Genomic DNA, 27,537 nt, shown 5'->3' on the forward strand with positions numbered 1-27,537 from the left:
TTCCTTTTTTCGCTTTTCTCGGGTGGAGGTGGGAGTGGGTGTGGGGGTGGGCGTGGGGGTGGGCGTGGGGGTGGGGGCCCTCCCTCTCCAGTCAGCAAGGCCCCAAATGTCAGAGCACCAGGAGCACAGAAAAATAAAAAGGTGTGATTAATACAGTTGGGATGTAGTTAATGGCAGGATCCTCTATGAAGCCCTCACTGAAGCATAGTCCTCTTCTGAATGGCTGAATCTGTGTCTGTTTGTATGCACTCCATGTAAGCTCCATCTTCTGTTTTATGCTCAAATTCTTGGTTATGCAGAAAAGAGCTACCATAATGGGCCAGAGATGGCTGCCTTTTGAAAGGTCTGCTTGCAAGGTTGGCCCTCAGCTGGTGTCTGGGAACTCAGATTTCAGGAGGAACTTGGATTCCCATGCTGAAAAGGATGGGTTACTCTGTCTAATGAGGTCTGTCCTGAGCCCCGATGTTCTTCTGGGAGTCTGGAATTTTGGTACCTGCCAGGTGAGGGTGTTGGCGCCACCAGCTCCCAGTAAAAACCCTGGGCACTGCATCTCTCAGGTGCTTCCCTGCCTGCTGGACAACCCTTCAGCCTTGTTGTCACAAGTCACCGTGGAGGGGACTAAGCATGTCCTGTGTGGATCTTCTGGGAGAGGATCTTGGAAGCTTGTGTCTGGTTTCCCTCACGCTTCACCCCATGCACCTTTTCCCTTTGGCAATTTTGCTTTGGATCCTTTTGCTGTAATAAGCCATGAGCATGACTATAGCCTGAATCCTGTGAGCCCTCCCAGGCTCACCGGTGAAACTGGCTGCAGCCCGGGGACACCTGACATGTCTGGAATCCCGGCCTTGCTCAGCTCAATTGGTTCGTGAGCTCCTAGGATTCAGGGATTGTGCATCCCTGATTCCTGGCAGGAGCATCACATTAAGACCCAGAACATCCGCTTGTGAAGTTTTGCTTCTCTCCATCCAGCTGCATGGCTTTGAGGAAATCAGTTACCTCTGTGGAGCCTGTTTTCTCATCAGAAATGAAGACAGTAATTCCCTTCCTCATGGTATGTTATGAGTTCCAAGTAAGATATTGGGTGTGAAAACATTCCCAACCCTTAAGACATAATATCACTGAAAAATTACTGTAAATCTATGCACTCCCACTATATCTTGGATAAGGTAGACAGTCAGTGAGTTTCTGCCAAATAGATAAGTGAAGACAAATTATCTCATTCTTTCATCTCCAAGAGGCCATGGCACCTGGCAGGAATCGGCACACTGAATAAAACACTTAATTTTCAATCCTTGGGAAGGAAAACTGGAAGAAAAAAAAGAAAAACCAAAATAGCAGGGTTTAGGGTGCAGGGTTCTTTAGTGGTTCCCACTTCCACGTCCCTCCCCCAACACTACAACCGCCCTCCCCACCACCTAGTTGCTAATCCTGGGCCATGGGGTGGTGCTCTCAGAGCCTTGTAGACGCCCTAAGACCATTTGCTTGTGAATCCCTCACTCCTCAGCCCCCTGTCAGCCACCACCAGGAGGAACACAAGGCCTTAATTGATCAGCAGGGCCGTAGCCTTGAGAACTTGATTCAGGTATTGACTTCTAAGGAGCCAGTTTCACTCCGGCCTCCACATCTAGGAGCGGCTGAACATCAAAACTATTAACCTCTGGCCCGAGCAGTTGGCGAGGCAGCCCAGCAGCAGTAATTAGGAAGTCAATCGGAATCGCCTGTCTCACTTACACCGCCGTGTCAATCAATAGCGCGGTGACAGGTTCATTAGGCCCAGGCCATGCAAGCCCAGCCTGTAACAACCTCATAAAATACACCAACGACTCAGGGCAGAGAGAAATCTGCCCGAAGGACTGCAGTGGATGACAATATGTATTGATTAGGGCTCCAGCAATTTATGAAGTGCTACTTGTTGGCCAACCTTTCTGACTCAGTGCTAAATTTTCCCAAGGAGTTGCCAGATGAAACCAAATATTACCCTTTAAAAAAATGAGAGAAAGCCAAGCTGTTGTCTGACAGGGCATTTTTTACGTTAGTTACTCCTCGCGAATAATCTATCGGGGTAAAACTTCAATAGTTACTTAAGGCTGAAGCGTTACCTTTGTCTCTGTGACCATCAGACTTTGAAAGAAGACATCTATCTGGGGAAGAAAAAATATGATCTGACATGTGATTAGGTAAGACTCTACCTTCGGAGAGACAGGGTGATTTAGGCATTCATTTCTTCTTGGCGATTTTAATGGTTCGTCTGAGTTGTTCCAGAGGGAAGGCTGACACCTGGCTTTGCAGGGCTAATTTAAGAGTGCAATAGAATGAGGGGGTGTGTGCAAAAGGGTGCCTTCTGGCTCTTTCCCCATCATCATGGATAACATTGCTTGACCACACTGCAGAGACCTTGCCTGCCTCAAAGTCTGCTGAATAACAGGGCAGTTATTCTGAGCCTCATTCTGGGCTGTGGCCTTGAAAAGAGCACAAGGGGAGGTGATGTTCACTGCGCAACCGGAATTACAAGGGGCCTCCCTGTTAGCCTTGGCATACACCAGAGGCATGTGGAATGTCAAATGTCCACTATTTCCTCTGTCTTCAGTGATCAACATGCATTATCTAGACCTATGAATTCATGAACAAGTGGTGGCTTGAAGCTGCTTTATGTTCAGTCACTGTCATGTCCGACTCATAGTAACCCCAGGGACTGCAGCTCACCAGGCTCCCCTGTTCTCCACTGTCTCCTGAAGTTTGCTCAAATTCATGTTCATTGAGTCAGTAATGCTATCTCACCATCTTGTCCTCTGCTGCCCCCTTCTCCTTTTGCCTTCAATCTTTTCCAGCATCAGGATCTTTTCCAATGAGTTGGCTCTTGGCATCAGGTAGTCAAAGTATTGGAGCTTCAGCTTCAGCATCAGTCCTTTACATAAGTCCTTTATGTACGAGAAGACTCCAAAAATTCATGACACGTCCCAAAGTTAGTCTCCATTTGAACTGCCCCCAGTGGCATGGCCCTGCTACACACAGGAGCAAGTATATCAAAACAGGGCTGTGGTGGTCAGAGGCAGGCCTGAGGGCTGAGTTCAGTCCATGTTTTGTTATAATTTAGACCCCGACCTCACTGAGTGCAGTGTCTTCATCTGTAAAATGGGATGAAAAAATGTCACTGCTTCTACCCAACGTGGCTATTATGAATCTCAGATGGAACAAAACATCTTTTGTCAAATACTATAAAACGCAGTTTCTAGAAAAGACACCAGCTGTGCTCATCCAGTTTCCCAGGTGGAAGGGAGCTTCCAAATGGCTACTTGTAAGCTGAGCTTCTCTCCCCTGACATCTCCCCTGGCATGCCCCGATCAATCAACCCACAAACATTTATTGAACTTTGTAAGATATTATGGATGATCTTTACTCCCCTCTTCTGATCTCACTTACAGGAATTCAGTAACAACAAGGCAAGGGAAAATATTGGCTTTTCCCAGTGAAGTGACAAAACAACTCTAATGTAAAACCAATTCCTTAGGCAGGAATATCTTTTGTCTTGTGGTTCCAGGAATCTGGCTTATTTGTCCGCAAACTCTAGTCCACTGTGGGCTTCCCTAACATTCTCTCTGTGATTCCTTTTCTTTCCGAGTCATTGTACTTGTAGCTTCCTTAAAAAGCATGGAAATAGGAATGTAATTTCTTGTGAAACTAGACAACAAAACAAATTTTAAAATGAAAATAAAATATAAACAGAAAGTAACAAAATTCAGACAACACGTCCTAGCTGAAGGTGACCCTCACCTGTCTTGTGCTGCTCAGTGGGTGCAGGCTAGCAGTTTCCATGGCCTTTTGTTTTGTTCTTTCCCTGGGCCAGTGAAGTCTCTGGTTTTGCCTTGTAGTTTGGGCCTTCCAGTTCTAAGTGAGTGGGACACTCAGACTGAGGTTAGGAATGGAATTGGTCTGGAATAGCTGCTGGGGCCAGAGGATTCTCTGTGCTTCCTGGACCATTTTGGACTTAGTTCCCAGGCCCACAGCCTAACAAGGAAGGATATCTATCTAGCCCTCCAAGACTCTTCTGCTGCACCCAGAACTATGAGCCCTGAAGGAGACACCTCTTCCTCTATATGACTGGGGCTCTTCACCACCTCTAATGATCGCTGTCTCTTTCTGTTTTGAAATCTCTGCCAATTCCTGTTTCTGGTCTGAGAGGTCTCTTGTTAAGAGTTCATTGGCTAAGCAGGTACTTGACAGACACGAGACTAAACATTTTCTGTTTGAGGTACACCAGCCATTCATCTCCCAAGGCTCACCTCTCTGCTTTATCACTTAGGCATGTGACCTGCCTTCTTTCCCCAAAGGACTCTTCTTAACCCCCTGCCCCAATGGGCTCAAGACTTTACAACTTGAGGACACACTCAGCCAGGGAAAAAGCAGTCCCGATGGTACTCTCTAAGCTCACTTTCAACTTTAGAAGCCCTTCCACACCCTTGACCTCATTCTCTCCTTACAGTGGCCCCATGAGGTTTGTGTGATATACAATGTTAGTCCAGGCAACAAAGGGCAATGGGAGCTGATGTCCCCCAGGGAGGCCACTGTGAGAGTCCCAGGGCCCATCTGGGTACTCAGAGGAGTCTTGCTCTGATCTCCACCTCCAACTCCATCATCATCTCCAACGTGCCTCAGTTTTGACCTCCATGAAACAGAGTGATGTCCTCATTTAAAACATCACAAAGCCTCCAAAAATGTAAAACCATGAAAAATACGAAAAGTTCAGACTGGGCTTTACCTTCTAAACTACAATCTTCCCTCAGCAGCCACAGGGGATTGGTTCCAGGACCCACTGTGGACGCCAAAATCCGAGGATGCTCAAGTCCTGATGTCGGGCATCCATATCCACAGTTCTGCATCCACAGATTCAGCCAACCATGGATGGTGTTCCACTGTGTACACTTGTTGAAAAAAGTCCATGTACAAACAGACATATTTCAAACCTGTGTTGTTCAAGGGTTAGTCGTACTTTGCTGTTTGTACTTACATGTCATCATAGCAACAGTTTAGCAGAAAATCATGTTATCTTATTCATCACTATATCCTGGTGCCCAGCACAAAGCCAGACACAGTACAAAACTGTTATTATGAATTGATCTTTGTTTATCAGAGAAGTGGGGAAAAGTGGGTGAGCGATTATAATTTTTTAAAAGGTCATGTTATGGAGAAGGTCTCAGTCCTCCTAGCTGTTGACAGTGGCCTTGTTTGTCTTGTGGCTCAGGTTTAATCTGGAAGCTATGATGGGCCATGCCTTGGGAAACTCACCCTCTTCCCAGCTGGAGTCACAGCTCTCAGCCCTCTGGGTCATGTGTTACTGTCAGCTCATCACACTGGAGAGATAGGTATCTGTGAGGCACCAGAGGTGTGTGTGTGTGTGTGTGTAAGGGGAGGGGACCAGGAGTGACCCTGTGAGCCTGATACCTCCTCTGGCAGCACTCTGCCTTAGGGAACTGGGCCCCCCTCCTGCCTGCACCGTGAGCATCCCTACCCCGACTCCCACCCATGAGCCCTGAATATCAGCTCCAGCAGGGGCAACTAGAGAGCAAGATGCTGACTTCCTCTTCTCTCAGGCACAAGCAAGCCGGTGGAGGCTTCCGAGTATGCTGGTTTGCAGTGAGGCCTGCAGCAGAAATCCTCAGCTCCAAGACAGAGCAACCCGCCAATAATGACTTTTCCTTGCACCTGTGCCTGTTGCAACCATTTTTATCATTTTGCCACGCTTCATTGACCAATGGATTTTTTTTCCAGCTTTGCACTTTTTTTATTACTATTATTTTTATCTTCATCATTACCTCCGCGCCTCTGATGGCATTTAGATATGAACCGCCCATGAACCTTCAAGCCCGATTGTGCCATGACAAAAATATTGTCGTTTACATTCTGTGCCAAAGTATTATATAAAAACACATCAACGAAAAGGAAATTCAGGAAGCTGGGAGTAAAGATATATAGTCAGCAAAGTATATAACTTCTGGCATATTACTGCTTAATCCTAACATAATTATTCTCATCCTTTTATTTGATTAACTTCTAATGGTTCCTCTTGGTGTTAAAGGTCCCACTCTGATCATTTGATTTTAGTGTCTGCTATAATTACCGATAATGTTCTTTGCAAGACAATTTAATGATAACCGCATAATGGCCTGTATGAAGAAAGCTGCAGGGTTTCAAAGCTTTTGAGTAATATAAAATACATTAGACTAACACAAGCTATCAACATGACAGGGAATGTTTGATTTACACTCAGGACTAGGTTATAGCATTGTGGATTTTTTTCTTTTCCTTTTCTTTTTCTTTTTTTTCCCCCCTCTTTGCAGCCGTTGACAATAAATGACAGAACAGTTGGACAATCTGCAACTTGCTGATTGCAAGAAAAAACTGTCTGGCAAAGTTTGGAGGCAGCCAGAGGAGCTCTAGGGGAGCGATGTGCCCGGGGCAGACTGGAACAAGAGCCGGGAGCCTGATCCCTGGGGACCGAATTCTCCTTCTGCTGGGAGGGTCAGCTGAAAGGGAATCTCTTCACTCTTCTCCTGCTGTACCAGGTCCCAACAATCCTGGTTCTGTCTGTTAGTTATATCCACCAGCTTATTTTTACCTGCCAGATCCTCTTGGGTAGCTGGTCTCCATCAATTTACTGCTTTTTGAATCAATATAATAATAATAATCCTGTTTTCAGTCACTGGATCTCTTCTTTTCCCAAAACAAGCAAATGAGCAAGCAAAGCAGAAAACCTGGCTAAAACAAAAGAACCGTTTTGTCCAAATCCTCTTGGTCATCACTCCCCCGGCTCTCTCCCTCTTCATCAGCATTTGGTATCTGGGAGCCTGGCATGTGTACCTCTTTCACTTGAAATCAAGTAATCACTCACCACTCTGGCCAAATGCAGCATAATTGATGGTGTGAGTGGATGGAGAAAATTTCCTGTCAGAAAAAAAAGGTTAACTGTGGACATATTACACCAGGGTCTCTGATTCCAGGATAATGGCATTTGGACAAAAGTAGGGCCCCGTCCTTTTTTATAGCACTTTATGCCCCATTAGTATTACTGCAAGTCCCAGGACCTGTCTGTTCGGGCACTTAATCAAAAGCAATGGGTTGAAAATCATGTTCCAGCTCTCCTCATATTTGATTCATTCCTTCTAGATAGAAGAAGTAAAAAACACATTACTAGCATCAAAACAGCCCATGCATTATGTGCTAAGCAGTTGAGAAGGCTATCATTGGGTTTTATCCCTTTGGGTGCTTGGATGGACAAGTACTTTCCTATTCATCCATTCAGTGGACTGAAGCAGCCATATTTCATTTTTTTTTCTTCCCCTGACAGACAATCCGTTAGTTTTCCACAGATCTCTCTTTTAAAGACACATTCATGTCACTTGTTTTAATTGTAGGCCCTAGGCAGCAAAGCCCAGAATGTGTGTTCGCACATAGACGCGCGCGCACACACACACACACACACACACACACAACTGGAAACCCACTACTTGGATGTAGCTCCTCTGAGAGCCAAATCTAATAATAGGAGAGGAACATTTCTTAGGGGAAGAATTAATTTATACACTTAATTACTCGGGATCCACTTCAAGCTCTCCGCCTTAATGCTCTTTCTTTTGGAGAGAGTTTTTAACTAAACGCCCAGTGTTCTGACAGACCCCGAGGAGAGCCCGCCTCATTTAGAGGGAGGGACCTGGCCCCCTTCCCAGTCCTTGCCACCGTGGCCCGCTCCCCCCACCTTTCCCGGAGGAGCGTGGGCATGAGCCGTGGACCGGCTACCCTGCGCCTGGTGGTAACGATCGCTGTCTGAGCGAGAGGGGCTTCGGCTCAGTGAGCTGCCTTCGCGCGGCTCCCACGCTCTCCGGGGCTTCCGAGTGGATTTTCTGCTGAATGGCTCAGCCCCAGCGTAACAGTGAAAAACGAAGCGATTTCTTCTGTCTGTTCAAAATGAGGCAACAGCCAGGCCCCTCCTCATTCAGGAGACCTCTGCCTGCGGAATGGGCTTCTCCCATTTTAGGGAATTTGTTCCATTTACCAATATCTCAACAAAGAGTGGAGGAAGGACACAGTCGATTATGAAATTGCTCCGGGACGAGCGGGTTACCTCTGCTGGATGAAAGAGGGAGTGTAGTGATCTCTTTCTGACATCTGCAGGAAGATGGATTGGACAAAGGGGCACCACCGCATCCGACAGCCCGGGGAGGCTGCCCATGCCGGCTGCGTGGATTGCTCCAACAGACTGGGAATTTGGGGCACCAGGGTTCCCAAAGTGAGCTCCAGCTGGGTGCGGAGGGGGCAACTCCCTGCTCCCCCAGAAGCTGATGCAGGCCTTCAATTGTCCAGATTAGGAGGGGGATTGTGGTAGGAGGGGGGTTGTGGTAATGTAGGCAAATGGAGCAGAGACCCAGGGAAGGGGGACACAGCATGTGACCCACCCCTGATTCTGAATGCGGACCTGTTTATGCCCCCCTAGTGTATCACCACCCCATCAGCCTGCCAAGGGGCCTACACCGGGCTCCACTGTGTCAACACTTGGGGTTCAGCCATTGTTTGCTGATGAGTTTTGCTGTTGCACATGCCTGATACCTAGGATGGGGATAACACAGCACAAAACTGACATGTCATCACATTAAGATGAATTTAGGTTCAATCCTTTAGTGACTTCATAGAATATTTTACTTAAATTAAGATATCATGTTGAAAAATACCTTTTTTAGGATTTTATATCCTATTATATGTCAATAAAAATTCTATATGCTACAGAGATAATTATTTTTAAACCTCGAGAAAATTTAGAAGAAAATTAAATTGACCATTTATCAAGCCTCAGGAGAGAGAGATGAAAATGATTTTTCTAAGCTTAGAAGCAATATAAAAACCCTCAGAGGAAAAGAGTGACAGATTTGACTACACAGAGGAACAAAACATTTCTGTATGTTGAATAAAAGAGGCAAACAAGAGATTGGAAATATTTATGGCTACTATGATAATGGGTTAATATCTTTATTATTTAAAATAATCATAATAATTGATAAGAAAACATCAGTCCCAGTAATATGCTAAAAACACAGGCATAATTCATATAATAGAAAATACAACTAGTAAACAAGAATACAGAAAAATGTTCAGCTTCACTAGTAGCCAAATACATGTATTTTTAAAAAAATTATTTTTGTGTATTAAATGAATTTGTCAATAATCTAATATTGACAACAGCGTTTCTCCTCTACTGGGATTCTAACCTGAAGGGCTAATCAAAAAGATGAAAAAGCTAATGTGTAAAAGTCTATCACAGTGTGACTTACAACAACAAAAATTTAAAACAACCCAACATCAATAAGAGGTGCATTCAGTGGAATATCAGTCAGTTTTAAAATGATGGCCATGTGGACAAGGATTTCAGTATTAGTTTAAAAAGTGGTACACAAAATTGAATGTAACTATGATTTCCAGTACGCAGAAAGCATGCATATATAAAAAAGGACAGAAGTGCATTAAAAAATCACTCTATATCTACTAGAATGGAGAAGATTAAACAAAACAAAACAAACAAGCAAACAGATACAACTAACTATACCAAATAATAGCAAGTCTGTGAAGCAGCTAGAACTCATACATTGTTGGTAGGAGAGTGGGATGCTGAGATGGTACAGACTCTTTAGAAAACAGTTGGGCAATTTCTTATCAAGTTAAACATGTCCTTAACCATATGACATAGAAGTCTCACTCCTTAGTATTTACCCAAGACAAATGAAAACATATACCTACTGAAAGTCTGCACGTGAATGCAAGTAGCAGCTTTATTCATGACTGCCAAAAAGTTAACTCAAAGGTTAATCAACTGGTACATGGATAAAAAAAGAAATGGTACATCCATACACCAGTCTATTACTCAGCATACACCAGTCTATTACTCAGCAATAAAAAGGAACAAAATACTGATAGACCCAATATAGCTGAATCAACATATAACAACACTGTTATACTAAATGAAAATAAAAACAGACATAAAAAACTACGTATCATATGATTCTATTTCAATGATATTCTGGAAAATGCAGAATTATAGGGACAGAAAACAAGTATCAGTGCTTGCCAAAGGCTTCATGTAGAGGGAGGAAATTAAGTGTAGTGTTAGTTGTGTGACTGTGTGCATTTGTCCTAAGTTGTGGAACTAACCCCCCAAAAGTGTCGTTTTTTTTTCCCTCTAAGTATGTGTGCATGTGCTTTGTCTCTCAGTTGTGTCTGATGTTTTGTTACCCCATGGACTGTAGCCCACCAGGCTCCTCTGTCCATGGAATTTTCCAGGCAAGAATACTGGAGTGGGTTTCCATTTCCTACTCCAGGGGATCTTCCTGACCCAAGGATCAGACCTGCATATCTTGCATCTCTTGCATTGGTGGGCAGATTATTTACCACTGAACCACCTAGGAAGCCCAAGTAAGTATATTATACCTCAACTAACCTGGCCTCTATCTCGAAAAAACTATTCATAGTTCTGATAAAACTATGAACTTTCCTCATAGCTCAGTTGGTAAGGAAACTGCCTGCAATGCGGGAGACCTGGGTTTGATTCCTGGGTTGGGAAGATCCCCTGGAGAAGGAAACGGCAACCCACTCCAGTATTGTTACCTGGAGAATCCCATGGACAAAGGAGCCTAGCAGCCTATAGTCCATTGGTTCGCAAGAGTCAGACACGACTTAGGGACTAAACCACCACCACCATGGTTGAGTCTTTTCTCCATTTCTCAAAATTTTCTGATATAACTTTAAAAAAGAAAATATATACCTATATTCATTATTGTTGTCACCAGGGAGAGAAAAGTCCATGAGCAAGGGTGCATTTGTCTAAATAAGTATAATACATCAATTACAAATAACCATTGACAAGAAGCAAACAGTATGAAAATTCTTTGCAATTTTGTAATTCTCCAACTCAGAAGGCTGCTCTCCCACTGGCTTTATCTCTTTTAGGATTTTTAGTGTATCTCTGCTTTTCACCTGGTCTGATTCCAGCAACCAATTGTGACAAATGGTAAAGGAGCTGTATGTGTCTAACTTAGAAGATAAGAAGACTTAGAAGTGGAATTTATCCCAGGAATGCAAGGTTGGTTCATTGTACAGAAATCAATCAGTGTAATAAACCATATTGGTGGGATAAAAACAAAAACACATGATTATCTCAATAGAGATATTTGGAAAATACATTTGACAAATCCAACACCCTTTCATGATTTAAAAAAAAGAAACTCAACAAACTAGGACTAGAAGGGAACTTCCTCAACCTGATAAAGGGGATCTACAAAAACCCCACAGCTAATATCACACTTAATGGTGAGAGAATGAAGGCTTTCCCTCTAAGATAAAAATGAAGATGAAAATGTTTGTTCTTGCCATTTCTATTCAACACTGTACTGGAGGGTCTAGCAAGCTCAGCTAGGCAAGAAAAACAAATGCAAGCCATCAGATTGGAAAGGAAGAATGAAAGCTGTGTCATTTGCAGGTGATGTAATCTTGTATATCAGATCAGATAGGATCAGTTGCTCAGTCGTGTCCGACTCTTTGCAACCCCATGAATCGCAGCACGCCAGGCCTCCCTGTCCATCACCAACTCCCGGAGTTCACTCAGACTCACGTCCGTCGAGTCAGTGATGCCATCCAGCCATCTCATCCTCTGTCTTCCCCTTCTCCTCCTGCCCCCAATCCCTCCCAGCATCAGAGTCTTTTCCAATGAGTCAACTCTTCGCATGAGGTGGCCAAAGTACTGGAGTTTCAGCTTTAGCATCATTCCTTCCAAAGAAATCCCAGGGCTGGTCTCCTTCAGAATGGACTGGTTGGATCTCCTTACAGTCCAAGGGACTCTCAAGAGTCTTCTCCAACACCACAGTTCAAAAGCATCAATTCTTCAGCACTCAGCCTTCTTCACAGTCCAACTCTCACATCCATACATGACCACAGGAAAAACCATAGCCTTGACTAGACGGACCTTTGTTGGCAAAGTAATGTCTCTGCTTTTGAATATGCTATCTAGGTTGGTCATAACCTTCCTTCCAAGGAGTAAGCGTCTTTTAATTTCGTGGCTGCAGTCACCATCTGTAGTGATTTTGGAGCTCAGAAAAATAAAGTCTGACACTGTTTCCACTGTTTCCCCATCTATTTCCCATGAAGTGGTGGGACCAGATGCCATGATCTTCGTTTTCTGAATGTTGAGCTTTAAGCCAACTTTTTCCCTCTCCACTTTCACTTTCATCAAGAGGCTTTTGAGTTCCTCTTCACTTTCTGCCATAAGGGTGGTGTCATCTGCATATCTGAGGTTATTGATATTTCTTCCGGCAATCTTGATTCCAGCTTGTGTTTCTTCCAGTCCAGCGTTTCTCATGATGTACTCTGCATAGAAGTTAAATAAGCAGGGTGACAATATATAGCCTTGACGTACTCCTTTTCCTATTTGGAACCAGTCTGTTGTTCCATGTCCAGTACTAACTGTTGCTTCCTGACCTGCATACAAATTTCTCAAGAGGCAGATTAGGTGGTCTGGTATTCCCATCTCTTTCAGAATTTTCCACAGTTTATTGTGATCCACACAGTCAAAGGCTTTAGATAGACTAGCCTAAAGAATCTACCCAGAAAGTATGAGAACAACAAATAAGTGATGAAAATGTTCTGGTGGCAGACAGTGGTGATAGCTGTACAACTTTGTGAATATGCTAAAACCCAACAAATTCTACCCTTTAAAGGAGTAAATTTTCTGATATGTGAATTATTATCTCAATAAAAGCAAAAAGAAAAAAATAAGACTTGGGGAAGGAACTAAAGGAGCCTGGGGGCAAAGTGTATATAAATACCAGACAATCTGTAGCACTGAAAAACCAGCATCAGATCCAGAGTTTTCCAGCCACGAGATGTCCTGGGACGAGCAGGGAGGTCTTGGGTTGGGTGTCATCCAGGCTGCCACTCGTCACCTAACCTAGATTTGGGGGTTTAGACTAGCTTTGGCTTACCCCGTAATCTCCATCCCAAAGGAAACCTCCCCTTCTTTCCATGCCCTTCACAGACATACTTTGCTGACTGTGCCTCTATTACAAATATTTGGATACAGATTTTCTTTCCTTGATTATAAAGTTTTCAAGTGAAAAGACTATTCCCCAAAGTGTCAATACAATGACATAGACTTGGTGGGTATGTCTGTTAAATGATAAAAATCATAAAGTAGGTCAATTTATCTCTGGTGCATCTTTCTTCCCTAACCAATCCTAAGGGGCCTCATGAGGTTCCCTGGGCATGTCTCTTGGGCATGCTCCAGTGATTGGAGGTCCTGGATATGAGCTGCCACTGCTGGGTAAGGGGGCTCAATTGAAGCCCCTGTGCTCTCCTCCGTGGCACAGGGCCATTCTTGGTGCCTTCTTGCTTGAGATGATTCCATAGCCGGCATCAAAAATGAACTCGTTTATACATGAATACAAGAAATCTCATTTATTTTTAACTATCTGAGCTGAATTGTGGTTGCATGCTTGATAAAATGATACACTTTGCAAACATTTATTTAAAGTTTAATTAATTTTTATTTTCCAGTGTTTTTTTTTTTTTTTTTTTTCCAATTTTAGAGCCTTCCCCAGCCCCCTCCCCAGGTTTCAAAAATAATTCTACAAACTCTTGCAAAGCACTCAGGTCCAAAGCATTGTGTCACCCAAGGCAACATATTGAATGAGAGGCCCTGCTTTGTGGAATTTACCAGGGATCAGGTGGGGAGGCATTTGGGAGAGCAGGAATCCCCCTCCTAACTCCTACAATTTCTCCTCTACAGAGGATGAGATGGTTGGATGGCATCACCAACTCAATGGACATGAGTTAAACTCCAGGAGTTGGTGATGAACAGGGAGGCCTGGCATGCTGCAGTCCACGGGCTCGCAGACTTGGACACGACTGAGCAACTGAATTGAACTGAAGGTGGTTTGCTTATTGTACCCGTGGTTTCACTGGGCCTCTCTCAGAACCTCAGAGACCCCCAGTGCCCATTTGCTGCCATTCCCAGGGCCCCATGCTGCCCAGCAGGGGTGTAGAAGTTGGGGTGGGGCACACAGGCATTTACAAAGGTTAGGATAAATCAATGAACATGGACATGGATTCATTCTTGACCCCTGGACTAATCAGTTGGTTTTCATAAGCACTTTATTCCCCCATCATATTAACCACAAATACCTGCTTGAACACTCTGGATCAACCTGGCACCAGCCAAAATGATTATATTATTTAGTTTACTTTAGGAGAAGAAATGTAAAAGACTTCTGCCCTCCCCTCTGAAGAAAGCTGAAGCAAAAACAAGTAAAAGAACAACCACTGCAAGTTCTGACAGAGTAGAAGAGCCTGCCTGCTGGGTTCATAGAATATGTCTGAAATTAAATGACTCTATCAACCTGAGTCTCAGTCTCCAAACCATTGAACAGGATGTCAAGAGGCCTGGAGAGAAGGCAAGGGTCTTGCTGGTACCCTGGGAACACAAGTTCTAGGAAGTGAATCCCTGGCAAGGCAGTGACTTTGATTAGAAAGAGAGGGAAGCCTGGAAAAAGATAAACACACTTCCAGGGGGTAAGATAAATACCTGCAGCCTGGATGACACCCAACCCAAGACCTTCCTGCTCTTCCCAGGACATCTCATGGCTTGAGAACTCTGGATCTGATAAATAGCCTGGGGAAAGCTGCCAGGAGTGCAGTGGGAGGATTTCCTGTGGGCAGGTAGGTCCATGTTGGAGGAGCTGCTCCATCTGAGACCCAGGCTCATGTCCACTGGGTTTGGAGGCTGTGATGCAGGCATTCCTCCCTTAGGAACTTGTAGGGGGATGCAGATCCATTCTAAAACCACCCCTGCAGAAGGAACCAGGAGAAACAACTGGTCTGATCTCCTCTATTTATACAAAAGGGAAACTGAGGCTCAGGGTGTGAGTGGAGGGGAGTGACTGACCTTAGGCCATGAGGTGAAACAGCAACAATATCAGAAATAGAACTCAGATCTCTTCAGCCCTGTCCAGGGCTCCAGCCACGAGGTCATTCATACTGCAGGGCTAATGGACTCCACACACCGTGTCCGCAGACACAACCCAGGTAAGCTGGAGGTGAGTGTGAGCTGGTCATCTTGTCTCACCTGGAGTCATTCTGTCTGGTCCTAGATTGTCATTTATTGATTGCAGACCCCTTGGAGGGCCCCCAGAAAGGGAGGCCCAAGCCTGTGAACTAGAACGTGTTCCAAAATGTGAACACCAGGAGCCTACCCTGTGTGAACACCAGGAGCCTACCCTGTCAGGCCCTGCTGGGGAAGCCACCAAAGGCCCTTGAGAAAGGGACAGGGGTACCAGGATGGGAAGGAGGGACTGGGGCACCAATTCAGAAGAGGGAGCAGGCTACCCTGGTGGCTCATCTGAGATGCCCATGAGCCTGTCCCATCCCCTCCAGGGTCCACTCCAGGAGCAGAGGTCCTACAGTTTAGTCCTGGCTGCAGACCAGGCTGTGCCCTTGAGCAGTGACTCTGCATCTCTGGACCTCAGCTTCCCACTCTTGAAATAAGCAGATCAAACAGTATCTCACAGCTGTATGGTAAAAGGGGTCTCCAACTCAAGGGCTTATCTTTGCTTCATATCTTAAAGTGAAAGACACCCCCCCACCACCACCACAACTGTCTCTTGACCCCATTTCTTTATCGCTCCTACCCTACCTTCCTCTACTTCATTGGAAAACTTGGTATTTCCTCCTCAACCCCAGTTGGGCTCCCATCCCCACCACATCACTAAGACTGTTCCTGCCAGAGGCACCAGTTGCTTTCCAGCTGCTAAATGCCTCTCTTCCCACTGTCCCTGACTTCTCAGGGTGTGTGATATAGTGGATCACGTCTACCTTCTGGAAACATGTCCTCGCTTTGGCTTCTCAAATATCACACTCTTCCTGCTCTTCACTCGACAGTCTGTGTGTGCTGATTCCTCTTCCTCGTTTGCACCGACTCTACATGTGGAGGTGCTTCAGGACCCAGTCCTTGGCCCTCTTTTCATCTACATCTTTCTCAGTGTCTCATCCCGCCCCATGGCTTCCCATGTTTACTCCATGTTAAAGGCTGCTGAAGCCATACCTCCAGCTGGAGAAACCACTCCAGGGTCTTGCACCTGGGTGTTCAGTCCTTCCCTCCAGACACGTGATAGTCATTGTGAATGTCACACAGCCAAAAGAGAGCCTTGACCTGCTCCACCGGTTCTCTCATTTCAATAAACAGCATTACTGGCCACTCTGCGGTTCATGCCAAAGATCTAAAAGTTGTCTTTGATTCCTCTCTGTCCTTCACTGTACATCCAAACTTTCAGCAAAGGGTCTCGGCTTTGAGATGATTCAGAGCGCATCTGGTATCAGTCTGCTTCCCTCGGCCTCTGCCGCCCCAGACCATTCCACTACCACCTCTCCTCTAGAGCCTGCAATACTCTTCTCACTGGGCTTCCTGCTTCCTCCTGTGCTCCCTCCAACCCATTCTCTCCACAGGGCAAATCGGATCAAGTAACTTCTCTGCTAAAAAAAAACTCCAACATGGTATCCCTTAACTCTTGGGATAAAATTCACACTCCTTAGCCAGGGTCTCAGTGGGTCACCTGATCCGGCTCCTTCCGTCTTTGACCTTGCCTTTCCCTTGGGCTGAGCCATTTCTGACCCTTAAGCCTTTGTACTGGCCATTCCCCTGCTTGTAACATTCTTCTAGACTTTCACATGGTGGGCTTTTTTTAGTGTTACATTCTGTGAGATGCTTTGCCTGGCCATCAAAGTGAAATTATCTTTTGCATCATCCTAAGAATCTGCATATTACTTATCACTCTTTGACATTTTTGTGCTCATTTATCTGTCGACTTATTGTCTGGATCCCCATTACTAGAATATAAATTCTAGGAGTCAGGGACTTTATTGAATTCATTGCCACATGGAAAGTGGGTGCTTGTTGAGTAAATGAATGAATGGTGATGTCTGGAGGTAGAGTTTGGAAATCTCTACTTAAAAAACATTCAGTAACTAGGATTGAGAACTATGCTACAGGAGGCCTAACATATTTCCTAGGTAGATTAAAGCAAGAACTTTCATTTCTAAGGATTGTGAAGGGCAATGCTTACCCACTAATAAATCTCTGATGCTGGAATGGTAAGACCTGTGACATATTTAAAAGTCAAAAGTCAGACCTGTGACATATTTAAAAGACAAAGTCAGTGGGGCTCTCTGTGCTTGTATTTAGTAGCAAAGAAGAGGTTGTCTTTGCTTCTCCATGTTGCTGACTGGCCCTTAGCTCAACAGCCGGGAGATAAAGTGCCTTCTGTCTTCCTTGAAAGGAATCAATAGTAAGAATGAGTACTTGGCTCTCTCCAAAAGGTCAGCTTGACACCTGATTTCTCAGGCTGCTCTCTTGATCCCTCCTCCCCATTAATGGCGCAGCCTGCTCCCGCCTGGCAGACAACTTTCAAGGAACAAATTTGTAATCCGATTCTGAGAAATATTACGGGGATAAAGATGGTATCTCCAGGTTTGTTTGGTTTGACTCCTTGAAGGATGGAACGTAGGCCCAATGCAAAGGTCAGTGTCTGCCCAGGATGGGCATCTGTGTGTGCACGTGTGAGCACAGTTAAAAGAAGAGGGATGTGGGTAGAGGTATGTGAGAGCAGTAAGGTGTTCACAGATGGGAAGGGTTCTCTCGACCCGCTTGCTCACACATGGCTGTGTAGACAACCTTAGTGGTACACATGCGGAGGCACAGATAAATGTTGGCACAAGTATGGCATACACATATGAACATATGAGTGTATTTTCTTGTGTTCTAGACAGTTCTTTACCAGAAGTCTGTAATCTAGTAACATGTGACTCAGAGAAGTCACTTAAATCTCACTTGCAAACTGGGACTGCTTAGCCAAGCCCTATGCAACTTACATGTTTGCTGTTGAAATTAAATGAGAACATGGAGGGGACACTCTGTGTAATTGGAAAGCTCTGGATGTCTTACTTACCATGCAAGTGGGCTCTTGCCCACAGGCAGGGGCAGGTGGAGAATATGGGAGAGTTACTATCAGGACTCCTACTTTTTTGATTTAATACTGACCATGCTCCAGTACTAGTGCCTGGAAAATCCCATGGATGGAGGAGCCTGGTGGGCTACAGTCCATGGGGTCGCTAAGAGTCAGACACGACTGAGCAACTTCACTTTCACTTTTCACTTTCATGCATTGGAGAAGGAAATGGCAACCCACTTCAGTGTTCTTGCCTGGAGAATCCCAGGGATGGGGGAGCCTGGTGGGCTGCCATCTTTGGGGTCGCACAGAGTCGGACACAACTGAAGTGACTTAGCAGCAGCAGCAGCATGCACCCTCCTGGGCTTCCCTGGTGGCTCAGATGGTAAAGAAGCTGCCTGCAATGCAAGAGACCCAAGCTGGATCCCTGGGTCAGGACAATCCTCTGGAGAAGAGAATAGCTAGCTACCTACTCCAGTACTCTTGCCTGAAGAATTCCGTAGAGGAGCCTGGCTGGCTTCAGTCCATGGGGTTGCAAAGAGTGGGACAGGACTGAGTGACTGAGCATCCACACATAAACCCAAGGAAAGGGGCTTCCTTAGAAAATAATTTCAGGCATGCAGGGGACAGACCCAACTCCCCAGGCCTTGCCCTCAGCTCCAGGCAACCTGGTAACCCCGCGGCACATCCTAGCAGCTGGGCAGTCTTCCTGCACTGCAACCCACCCCCACTTCCCCATGCTCAGCCTGTCTGTACAGAAATGCCCCGCTTTAAGAAAACCTGATCTACAAAACAGAGGTCCCAAGCAGGAGAGAGACAATTAACCTGGGGAGCCAGGGTTACCAAACTGGCCGATTGGGATCCTGTGGTTTGGAAAACATCTGGGCCCCCTGGCCCAGCGCCCCACCCCCACCCCATACTTCCCACCTCTGGCAAAGCCGCGGGGAGGAGGCGGATTATCTTTTTTTTTTTTTTTTTAATGAATAGGACGGGTTGTGGGCGCCTAGCAGGCCCCATCTGTCTGCTGCCCCAACTCAATTTGATTCCCATTCACCCGCCTTTGTTTGCCTCTCTTTTTTGATCAGCAATCTAGGAGGTGGGGGTGGGGTTGGGGAGTGGGGGGAGGAGGAGGCGGGCAGTGCAAAAGCTTAATGTTCTCCTTGGCTTTACGGAGGCGCGACCCCTCCAGGCCCCCCACCCCCGCTGCAGCCCCGGCCTGGCGATCCTGGCGGTGAGCTCCCTCTGCGCGGCAGGCTCCCCGCAGCGCAGAGCCCAGTCTGGCCGGTCCTCTCGGGTGGGCAGAGGGGCGGCGGGCTGAGAGCCGGGCGGCAAGCGGCCAGTTTGCGATGTCACAGGCCTGGGATCACCGCCCTTCCTGGGTCGGATTAAAATTCACCTTCAAGGATCAGGTGCCTCTTTAATGGGGAGGGAGTGACGCGGATCCGGCGTGGGGGGTGGTCGGAGGAGGGAGAAGCGGGTGGGAAGAGGCCAGGGAGGTTACATGGGGACCCCGGGGGCTTCTGAGTGAGTGGGAACTATAGATCTGGAGATGGCATCACAGCAAGGCACTTCATTCCCCTTTAAATAGAAAAGATAACACTGTAGCCCCCAGTTTTAAAATGTGCCTGTAATCCCGCAGCACTAAAACCATTTTGGAATGTGCGGTCACGCTTAGTAAGGAGGTGGTTGGTTGGTTGTTTTGTAGATTGTCATCCAGGGTGAAGACGGATCTCTGGAACTTCAGAGCTGAAAGAACTTGAAGAAGTGCCACCAGCCCCTTTTACAGATGGCGTGACCAAAGAGGCAAGAGCCCAGGCCTCTGGACCTCTGGCTCAGTGCTGGCCATTGCAGCTGAGGTTAAGGTTATGGGAGAAGGAGAGGATCAACCAACTACTGTTTAAGGACCCTGGTCATCTGTGAAAGTTTGGAGGATCAGGTACCAGGGCCATAGGAGAGAAATAGCTCCTAGCCTCCTGGGAGGAGAGTGAGGGTATGGGGGTGGGGCTCAGGTGTCAAGCCAGAGCCAGCAGTGAAATTTAGTCTGGAGCCCTTTGCTGAGAGTCAGGCCAATTAGAGGTGGGAGGGCCCAGATTAAGATTCTCTTGGTGTGGTACAGGGCCGCACAGCCTGGCATTGTGGGCAGGACTCATTTCTACATTGCAGGGGTCTTGAGAATGTGGCTCTGCCTCTTGCCTGGTGTTTTATATGGGCCATAGTTGGCATGGGCTATGACCAACATAGACAGCATATTAAAAAACAGAGACATTACTTTGCCAACAAAGGTCTGTCTAGTCAAAGCTATGGTTTTACCAGTAGTCATGTATGGATGTGAGAGTTGGACTATAAAGAAAGTTCATGCTTTTGAGCTGTGGTGTTGGAGAAGACTCTTGAGAATCCCTTGGACTGCAAGGAGCTCCGACCAGTCAATCCTAAAGGCAATCAGTCCTGAATATTCATTGGAAGGACAGATGTTGAAGCTGAAGCTCCAATACTTTGGCCACCTGATGGGAAGAACTGACTCATTAGAAAAGACCCTGATGCTGGGAAAGATTGAAGGCAGGAGGAGAAGGGGACGACAGAGGATGAGATGGTTGGATGGCATCATCGCCTTGATGGACATGAGTTTGATATGAGTTTGGACAGGAGTTGGTGATGGACAGGGAAGCCTGGCGTGCTGCAGTCCACAGGATCACAAAGAGTCGGACACGACTGAGGGACTGAACTGAACTGACTGACAGCCACAAACCTGAGGATGTCTGCTTATCCAGCCACTACTTCCCTGAAATTTTGTCTTCACGGAGTTCATTCCTCAAAGTATAACTATAGGATGAAGTTTGGAGTTTGGGGGACCATAATAGCAGTAAAGTTAGTATGCCATGGGAGAGGGAGAGACTACTTCCAGCTGGTGGCAATGGGGAAGGTTTTGGGCAGAAGGCAGCCTCTGAGCAGGGTTTAGGGGGAGGAGACATGGCCATGGGGATGGGAGAGCGGTGATACACATTTGCAGAGCAGCAAGTCAAAACAGGAGCTAAGTCAAGTATCTGCTGTGTTATTGGGGAAAGTCTGTGACACTGAGCCACAGCAGGTGCCAAGGGGATGGGGATGGGTGGCCTGGGCAGGGTGGAGCAGCAACTGGAGCTGTGGTGCTCAGCGGAAGGCCATGGATGTCTAGGAAAGGACTACGAGGATTGGCTGCAAGAGAGGTGAGGATCCACTGGGTTACGCAGGGTTGTCAGGAGCTGGAAAGGAAAACTGTACCCCAAGAAAGCATTTTTCACAAGCTTATGGAATTTTGTGATTGATAAATAAAGCAATGCATTTAAATGTGTTATCACATTCTTAGGCGATTTAATCATTCTGAATTTTCTGTTGAAGGATGCTATTCTCAAGTGGAGTCCTTGAAATGTTTTTACATGGAAAGGTGTCCTTCTACGTTAGGTCTTGAGAGGGGCCTCTGAGCCCTGCCTGTGCTCAGAGGAGGCCTGAAAAGGGATATTTATACCTCCAGGAGATAAGACTCACAGATTCTAACAATGGGAAATGTCATGAGACAAATACGACCAGGTGCCAAACCCAGTATAATCTGGGGACCATATACATGCTGCGTACAGTGCTAGGGAAATTGGGAGGAGAAATCTCTGTGGGTCGGTTAGCAGGATGGGGTTTATGGGCAATATAGGATTTGATTAATCCTTAAAGGACGTGTGGTAATTGGATAGGTAGATGAGTGAACAGCATATGTGCTTCTAGTTAATTATTTATCTGTGTTCATCTGCTTATGTTTTATTTTCAGAAATTTAAAAAAATTATAGGAAAGTATAGAGAAGAATGTAACAGAGACTGGTTTTCCCCCATCAGAATTGATAGTTATTAATATTATGCAAGCTTTGCTTCATTTTTTTTTTAAAGAAAAAGATGTACAGTAGTATGGAGTAGAATGGACAGTCTCTTATTCTTTCTTCATTCTTCTCCTGCCAAAACCTCCTTCATGGGGGGTTCAACCAAGCCACTACCATCACGAATCTGGTATGTGTCTTTCCAGTCTATTTTAAATACCTTTACAAATATCAGTGTATCTGTGAAAGAATAACAGCAGTGTTTGTGTAGATTTTTAAATGAATATACGTGGTATATTGAAGGGCTTCCCAGGTGGTGCTAGTGGTAAAGAACCTGCCCGCCAATGCAGGAGACGTAAGAGACATGGATCTGATCCCTGGGTCAGGAAGATCCCCTGGAGAAGGAAATGGCAACCCACTCCAGTATTCTTACCTGGAGAATCCCATGGACAGAGGAGCTTGCTAGTCCACAGGGTCACAAAAAGCCAGACATGACTGAAGAAACTTAGCATGCATGCAGGGAATACTAATTTATACTACTCATCACATTGGCTTTAAATCAGAGTTAATTTTTTAAAAGCTGATGAGTATGAAATGGATTATATTTGTGCTTCTATATATTCCTCTGTTTTCAAACCATATTACATTAACACATCACAGGTGCAACCATATTGTGGTTTTGCTGAGCTGACATTAGTATCAGAAATACAAGCACAGTTTAATTTTCTAATGTTTATAAGAAGAATTTTTAATTATTGACTTTGGAGGAAGAGGATAAATGAAAGGATGATTCTTGAGTAGGAAACTTGTCCTTCTGAGCTATGGTCAGAAACTGTCAGTTGGACTCTGGTTATTATAAACATTTACATACTGTAGACTAGCTTGCTCTGTGTCTCTGGGTCTTGGCCTATGTAGCTATAGATATTGTACATGTATTATATATGTGTATATACACATAAAGGATTGTCAGTGCCATCTCTATTGTATAGTCATGTATGCAGTATCCAGTACACACACACTTGCACACACACACAAAATATACAAGCTGACTCATTTGAAAAGACCCTGATGCTGGGAAGGATTGGGGGCAGGAGGAGAAGGGGATGACAGAGGATGAGATGGCTGGATGGCATCACTGACTCGACGGACGTGAGTCTGAGTGAACTCCGGGAGTTGGTGATGGACAGGGAGGCCTGGCGTGCTGCGATTCATGGGATCACAAAGAGTCGGACACGACTGAGTGATTGAATTGAACTGAACTGAACTGAACTGACCTGACTGTTGCATGTGAAGTTAGCCATGCGGCTGGAGGAGCTCAGTAGAACCAGCCATAGCTCAGTTCGTATGGGCACATGTAGGTAATATTTACGAGACCAGTTTATGCTTTCTTGAGTTTGGTGATTTGTGGGTACTAGTCTCTGGTTTACCTCTCATCATATCAGAATTCCACTATTGCAATACCTTCTTTCTGCAGTAGAACTTTCATAACCATAGAAGGAGTAAGATATTAAACTGTCACTTTCTTTCTATCCAAGTAAAATTATTGCCATTTCCCTATAAAGAAGACAGTTTCCATAAAACTGGACATGAGTAATTTTTTGAGCAGGGACAATGGGAAGAGGAGGGAAGGCAGGAAGTAGATCCAGAGCTGGGAGGGCGGCTGCAAGTTGGACAGGCATGGATATTCCAGGGGATGCAGAGGTGAGGTGAAGGAAATGGCAACCCACTCCAGTATTCTTGCCTGGAGAATCCCAGGGACAGAGGAGCCTGGTGGGCCAGCGTCTATGGGGTCGCACAAAGTCGGACATGACTGAAGCGACTTGGCATGCATGTATGCATTGGAGAAGGAAACGGCAATCCACTCCAGTATTTCCAGGGACAGAGGAGCCTGGATCTATGGGGTCACACAGAGTCGGACACGACTGAAGTGACTTAGCAGCAGCAGCAGCAGCAGAAGTGAGGAAGCCGTGGTTGAGGATGGGGTAGCAGTTAGTGGCTTGGAGCAGAAGGGCATATAGCGGAGTGGCACATATAGGTGTGTCAGTACTCAGAGGCAAAGGAGACGCTGAACCCCACTGCCATCTCACACACACACACAGACTTGATTCCATACCTCAAGGGCATCTCCATAGAGGCTCAAGTGTAGACCACTGCCCCATGGTCTACTGTTTATCCTAAGTAAAAGAAAACAACATCCAGGCGTAGTTTGCTGCTGCTGCTAAGTCACTTCAGTCGTGTCCGACTCTTTGCGACCCCATGGACTGCAGCCCACCAGGCTCCTCCGTCCATGGGATTTTCCAGGCAAGAGTACTGGAGTGGGGTGCCATCGCCTTCTCCACCAGGCACAGTTCTCTGTGGTGCATGTATACTTTTAAAACAATTAAAGCAAGTGGTGGAAACCTGAATAGCCATCATGGTCATACAAGTGATGAGCCTGTTACTTGTGAGCCTGACAGAGGGAAGTTCTGCCCGAACTCATACTTACTGACGTCTGTAACACATTCTTTTCTTTCAAAGTATCTCTACCTCCATTATCTCGGTTGCTCCTCAAAGATGCCTGGGTGAGGTGAGTTGGGAAAACTCTGAGGCCCCATTTGGCAGAGGTCAGGTGCCTCTGTTGAGGTCATATGTTTTAACAGCAGGGCCAGCCTAGAGCCTGGGCCTCTGGACCACCCACACATACACACAATTTCAACTTTTGTAGCATTTTTTTTTTTTTTTCACAAGAGGGCAAGGATTGTGTTTTATACCTCTGTGAATCCTCCTTGAAAAACAGATTTTAGTTTCCAAGCTGAGCCCCTTTCTTCTCTTCCAGGATGGCCAGTGTCCCGAATCTCTTCTTTTCTAGGTGAAAGGCATTTTAGAGTCACAGAATGTTAGATGCAAAGCTCCTAATTGCCACCTATTGGCCCACTTCAGACCTCGGGAACCAGTCTGAACGCTGTGTGCCCACACAAATACGGATGCCACAGCTGCCATTTTCAGACACCTATCCCGTGCCAGTCATTCTGCTGGGTGAGCTGCCCTCGAAGGCCTTCCACCTGGATGACAGTCCCTCATGGAAGTGTTGCTATCTGAGAGCCAAGAACAGGCTTCCAGAATTTGCAGGTTGCTCTCCTGGCTGTCTCCCTCTTCCTTTCTGCAGCACCAGGTCCTCACGCCAGCCTGCTTCCTTGGCCCTCCTGCCCTCTCCACTTCTGATGCACAGACCTGGTTTGCCAGTGTCCAGTTTTGGTCCCTGGAAATGAACGTGAACTTCGAAAGCAACAAGACAGAATACAGTCAGCTAAAATGAACCAGGGTCTAACATAAATGGCTAGAGAAACATACTAACCTCAAGAACTCTTGGAAACAGTGCCCAATGTCCTGGACTGAACCACACGGGCTCTGAATGACCAGAAACAAATCAAGACAACTTCAAGAGGGAAGGGAACTGAGGTTGGGAGGATTCCGGTAGAAGGAAGCCAGAGGTGGGGAGGCCACCAGGCATGTAGCTGGTCTTTCCTGGTTTTCCCTGTTTGCTCCCAAGCTTGAAACTCTCAAACCACCAGTCGCATTACCAGGGAGGGCGTTCTCTGCAGGCCCTGGTGCAGGCATCCTTTAGATTAGTTGTCTCCTCCTCACCCTGCTGATGAGATATTTTACAGCAGGCCACTCTTGCTGTTTCCCTTTTCTTTTCAAAAGCCAGGAAGAGATGGGAAATGCGGGAGGGAGGGGGCGGGGGCAGCAGAGCGGCGTCCTGCAAAGCCTGGGCTGACCGGCTCCGAGAAGGATAAATGACTCCGGTCGCCCTGCTGCCGGTGTTACACAACTTGTCTGTGTTGGCTTGAGACCTTGGTGATCCCTCTCTAATTGAAATCACTTTCCCCTGACCTCCTCCGTAAGCCTGGAGCTTGTTCCTCTCTACGCCAACAAAGGGGCCGCGAAGGCCGGAGGAAATCCTGGCTGGGCAGCCAGGGGCGCGGCCAGGTCTTCGCCGGGGAGATGCCTGGGTCGGAGCGAGTATGGGGCCCGGTCCCCAAGGGTCCAGAGATGGTGGGGGCGTGGGGAGCTGGCACTGAGGCTGGGACTGCCCCTAGAGGGCATTTTGAGTATACGGTGAAGGTCTGTTTGGTGCCAAAATTGGGGGTGCCCCTGCCTTTTTTGGCGTTTCCCTGGTGGTTCACATGGTAAAGAATCTGCAATGTGGGAGACCCGGGTTCCATCCCTGGATCGGGGAAGATTCCCCTGGAGAAGAGAATGGATCGCTTCTCCCAAATACTTGCCTGGAAAATTGCACGGACAGAGGAGCCTGGCGGGCTACAGACAAGGGGGTGGCAAAGAGTTGGACATGACTTAGCAGCTAACACATGCTCACACACACACACACACACACTCTGCCTGAGAGCGTAAGTCTAGGATGCTGGACATCCTGCCACAGGAAAGGGGAACCCACACTTGCCTGGTGAGACCTGCCAGTCTGTAGAGATGAACAGCCTGCTTATAAGGGTTGGAGCCTAGACTCTTCATTACACAAATCAAAGTATTTTTGATTAAAATATATGCTGGTGTTCCCAAGAAAGTGTTCCCACATAAATAAGGGAAATGGGAGTCTTTTCCAGTTCAAGAGTTGTGTGTTTTTTTTTTTGTTTTTTTTTTTTTACCATTTAGACATATGATAATATTTGAATGATAGGGCTGCAGTCCATGGGGTCGCTAGGAGTCGGACACGACTGAGCGACTTCACTTTCACTTTTCACTTTCATGCATTGGAGAAGGAAATGGCAACCCACTCCAGTGTTCTTGCCTGGAGAATCCCAGGGATGGGGGAGCCTGGTGGGCTGCCATCTATGGGGTGGCACAGAGTCGGACACGACTGAAGCGACTTAGCAGCAGCAGTATAACATATCTGTGACAAAATTATCTGTGTGTGAAAATCTATATATATATACACAGACATATATGAATATATGCACATACACACACCCAAAATATTTTTCAGTTCTTCTCAAAAGGTAAAATATAAAGAAATTCCAGTCATGTTCATTCGAATATCATCTAGTCTTAAGTGCAAATTTATTTACTATGAGTAGGTGCAAGACTCTCTGTCTTCTACTTTGATTTTATTTTTCTTTATAATTGTATTAAAAACTTGACTTTTTGAGGGGGATTGAGTGTCTTTTAGAGTTGAGAACCACTATATTTTACTAGGGTTTTAGTTTCACCCCGGAGAAGGCAATGGCACCCCACTCCAGTACTCTTGCCTGGAAAATCCCATGGATGGAAGAGCCTGGTAGGCTGCAGTCCATGGGGTCGCTAAGAGTTGGACAGGACTGAGCGAGTTCACTTTCACTTTTCACTTTCATGCACTGGAGAAAGAAATGGCAACCCACTCCAGTGTTCTTGCCTGGAGAATCCCAGGGATGGGGGAGCCTGGTGGGCTGCCGTCTATGGGGTCACACAGAGTCGGACACGACTGAAGTGACTTAGCAGCAGCAGTAGCAGTTTCACCCACAAAAGAAAAGAAATGGGGATTAATAATGATGAAATTAATTTGTTGGGTATATCAGAATAAAGATAAAACTTGACCATTAAAAAAAAAAAAAGAAGAGGGGACCAAAATAAGATGTCAAAAACAGCAAATATGTCACACAAAGTAATATGCATAGAGCACTGAGCCCAGGATACTGCTGTTG

This window comes from Bos taurus, chromosome 24 (assembly GCF_002263795.3).
Source record: "Bos taurus isolate L1 Dominette 01449 registration number 42190680 breed Hereford chromosome 24, ARS-UCD2.0, whole genome shotgun sequence".
In the NCBI taxonomy this organism is placed as follows: domain Eukaryota; kingdom Metazoa; phylum Chordata; class Mammalia; order Artiodactyla; family Bovidae; genus Bos; species Bos taurus.